General features: G+C 42.4%; 2 non-coding genes across 2 annotated transcripts; both read right to left on the bottom strand.

The window, feature by feature from the left end:
- Nucleotides 1–1,431: 1,431 nt before the first annotated feature.
- trnak-uuu (transfer RNA lysine (anticodon UUU)) lies at nt 1,432–1,504 on the bottom strand. The gene has a single exon. It is a non-coding gene; the product is annotated as a tRNA-Lys (tRNA).
- Nucleotides 1,505–2,138: 634 nt separating this feature from the next.
- On the bottom strand, nt 2,139–2,211 carry trnat-ugu (transfer RNA threonine (anticodon UGU)). The gene has a single exon. It is a non-coding gene; the product is annotated as a tRNA-Thr (tRNA).
- Between the last annotated feature and the right edge of the window lie 1,906 nt (nt 2,212–4,117).

The following is a 4,117-nucleotide window of genomic DNA, read 5'->3' as shown; positions in this document are numbered from 1 at the left end:
TTACCCTCAAAGTAATGGCCTTGCTGAAAAATCTGTGCAGATTGCTAAATCACTCATGGACAAAGCAAAAGCAGACAAGAGAGACCCCTACCTCAGTCTCCTTGAATACCGCAACACTCCAGTTGACAATTTCAAATCACCAGCCCAGCTGTTGATGAGCCGCAGACTTCGCTCAACCCTTCCCAGCACCAACCAGCAGCTGCAACCTGAGGTCGTCAGCTACAAGGAAATGCATGAAAAACGTGCACAGAGACAACAACAACAAAAGCGATACTACGACAGGTCAGCTAGACCACTGCCACCACTGATCGGCGGAGAGTCAGTTAGAATCCAGGAGCATGGCCTCTGGAAACCAGCAGTCGTCATCCAGCCAGCTGACACTGAACGTTCATATCACGTCCGCACAGCAGAAGGAGCAGTGTACCGCCGCAATCGTCGTCACTTACTGAACACAAAAGAACAACACACTGATGAGATGAACTGTTCCCCTGAAAGAGAACGTGATGGACTAAACACACACACAGCACAACATACACCACACTTACCTGCAACACCACAAGAGCTGTTGACTGACACAGAAGCATGCTCAACATCATATCGCACAAGGTCAGGAAGAGAGGTCAAGCCCAGAGCTGTCCTCGACCTATGAAATGTCAAAGGGTGTAGGCGGATCGCTGCCCTAAAAGAGTTCCAGACTGTAAACTTGTTATTGAAAGTTGACTTGACATGCTTTGGTATTGTATTTGTTTGAAATGTTAAGATGTAATTTCTACAGTGAAGCTGAGTAGCTGAGAATCCCTTGTTTGAAAAGTAACAGTATGTTGGATCATTGTTTCAGAGTCTATGTTGATTCAGTTGGTGTAGTATGCAATATAAATGGTTACTTACCTTGAGTTCAAACTACAGAGCATGTATCCAAAAGAAAAGCTTAGAATATGTAAAACATTTGTATTTTGTTTAAAAGAAGGGGGATGTAATATTCATATGTGAATACATGCTGAGTTATGGTTGGATGCATTTTGCCGCCGTGTCATACTGTGCGGTGATTGGTTGGGACCACCCAGACGGTTGGGTCGTGGGCAGTTGATCGTGGTTGGAGATAGGCTAACATGGAGTTGTAACTAGTTAATAAAGAGTTATGTTAAGAAACATCCTGTGGTTCTGCGTTTTATTATTTTGTACAAAGCGTACAAAACAAAACAGTGTATTAAAAAGCATCCTTCTCTTCTTGAAAATATGGTTTTGATGGGTTTGTCAGCTAGCTAGACGTAACAAGCCAGACACCAGATGTTGTATGCGCATGTATTTCGCAACATGATTCCAACTAACCTCAGTCTTAGAAGCTATGGACGCTGATAATAATATTCGTTAACGTTCGTTCTAGGCAGATGAGGAAGAAAAGCGGTAAAAAAAAATAAAAATAAAAAACACCGCCCGAACAGGGACTTGAACCCTGGACCCTCAGATTAAAAGTCTGATGCTCTACCGACTGAGCTATCCGGGCTCTTAGTGACAGTGAATGTGGAAATATTTTGATTTTAAAAAGTAGTAAGTAGCTCACGTCTCAACTTGTTAGGAAAGCAGGCCGTTCGCTACTGTTGCCGATGACTGGGCATTGTTTCTGTGTTGCTCAGCTCAAGAGCTAGGGGGCACTTTTCAACCACATAGCTAACGTTACTGTAACGTAACACAGGTGAATAGGGACTGTTATCGTATCTTTGGTTATTTTAACGTTAACTTAGCTAGCTACTGTAGGTAGCTACATCATAGCTCGCTAGTGTTCCATTTCATTCTGTGGTCAGCTAACCTAGCACCGGTGCAAAGATACACTATTGGCAATGTGTACGTATTAATAATAATAACCTACCGGTGCAAAGATACACAATTGGCCATTTGTAAGTGTTAACATGCACGGAAAAGCTATTGTCAGCCTCTGTGTTGTTCCTTTCATCTCCATTTATTGGCAATTCATTGTTTTCCTCTGATCAACATTCGTCATTTATTAACGTCATTAACGTGAAAGGGAGAAAAAAACTGAGACTAATGCATTAGTGTCATTTTTTTTGTCTTGTCCAAGTTTAGAACGTAAATGAACGACGTGTGTTGATCAGATGAAGGGGGAAAATTAAAAAATGTACAGGCCCCAGCGAGATTTGAACTCGCGACCCCTGGTTTACAAGACCAGTGCTCTAACCCCTGAGCTATGGAGCCCTGTTCTGTTGAGCCTGAAACGCAATCTGTTTTTGAGTGTGGCCTGGATAGTTTTTCATCAGAGCCCTATAAACGTTCTGAAAACATATATGGTTGCTTGCAAAGGCCTAAATTGATCGATTTGATTGTATTGTAAAGACATCTCTATGTCAGTATTTTAAATCAACACTATAAAGACAACAACAATATCCTGCATTCTGACTTGCAATGTGTTTTCAACTTCAACCACTAGATGGGGGCAAAGAACTGCATTTGTCAACAAGCCGTTCAGAAGTTGTTTGTAGCCTGTCATTTGTTGCGCTCAAGTGGATAATTCAGCAATAAGGCCCGAGGGGGTGTGGTATATGGCCAATATCCGCTGTCCCCTGTACAATGCAACGCAGAGTGCCTGGATACACCCCTTAACCGTGGTACAGCCCTTAGCTGTGGTATATTGGCCATATACCACAAACCCCAGAGGTGCCTTATTATAAACTGGTTAAGCCTGCCAGCTTAGTGGAGTCTGCCACTAGCACAGTCAGTGTAGTCAGCTCAGCTTTCCCCATTGAGACCGTGTCTGTGCCTCGATCTAGGTTGGGCAAAATTAAAAATGGCGGTGTTCGCTTTAGCAATCTCACTAGTATAAAGACCTCCTCCATTCCTGCCATTATTGAAAGAAATTGTGATACCTCACATCTCAAAATTGGGTTACTTAATGTTAGATCCCTCACTTCCAAGGCAGTTATAGTCAATGAACTAATCACTGATAATAATCTTGATGTGATTGGCCTGACTGAAACATGGCTTAAGCCTGATGAATTTACTGTGTTAAATGAGGCCTCACCCCCAGGTTACATTAGTGACCATACCCCCCGTGCATCCGGCAAAGGCGGAGGTGTTGCTAACATTTACGATAGCAAATTTCAATTTACAAAAAAAACAAACAACAATGACGTTTTCGTCTTTTGAGCTTCTAGTCATGAAATCTATGCAGCCTACTCACTCACTTTTTATAGCTACTGTTTATAGGCCTCCTGGGCCATATGCAGTGTTCCTCACTGAGTTCCCTGAATTCCTATCGGATCTTGTAGTCATAGCAGATAATATTCTAATTTTTGGTGACTTTAACATTCACATGGAAAAGTCCACAGACCCACTCCAAAAGGCTTTCGGAGCCATCATCGACTCAGTGGGTTTTGTCCAACATGTCTCTGGACCTACTCACTGCCACAGTCATACTCTGGACCTAGTTTTGTCCCATGGAATAAATGTTGTGGATCTAAATGTTTTTCCTCATAATCCTGGACTATCGGACCACCATTTTATTACGTTTGCAATTGCAACAAATAATCTGCTCAGACCCCAACCAAGGAGCATTAAAAGTCGTGCTATAAATTCTCAGACAACCCAAAGATTCCTTGATGCCCTTCCAGACTGCCTCTGCCTACCCAAGGACGTCAGAGGACAAAAATCAGTTAACCACCTAACCGAGGAACTCAATTTAACCTTGCGCAATACCCTAGATGCAGTTGCACCCCTAAAAACTAAAAACATCTGTCATAAGAAACTAGCTCCCTGGTATACAGAAAATACACGAGCTCTGAAGCAAGCTTCCAGAAAATTGGAACGGAAATGGCGCCACACCAAACTGGAAGTCTTCCGACTAGCTTGGAAAGACAGTACCGTGCAGTATCGAAGAGCCCTTACTGCTGCTCGATCATCCTATTTTTCCAACTTAATTGAGGAAAATAAGAACAATCCGAAATTTCTTTTTGATACTGTCGCAAAGCTAACTAAAAAGCAGCCTTCGCAAATGGAGGATGGCTTTCACTTCAGCAGTAATACATTTATGAACTTCTTTGAGGAAAAGATCATGATCATTAGAAAGCAAATTACAGACTCCTCTTTAAATCTGGGTATTCCTCCA

The sequence above is a fragment of the Salmo salar genome, chromosome 08 (assembly GCF_965601325.2).
Source record: "Salmo salar chromosome 08, fSalSal1, whole genome shotgun sequence".
Classification (NCBI taxonomy): Eukaryota; Metazoa; Chordata; class Actinopteri; order Salmoniformes; family Salmonidae; genus Salmo; species Salmo salar.
Note: the sequence above shows the minus strand (reverse complement) of the source record. Positions and strands in the feature narration are given on the sequence as shown.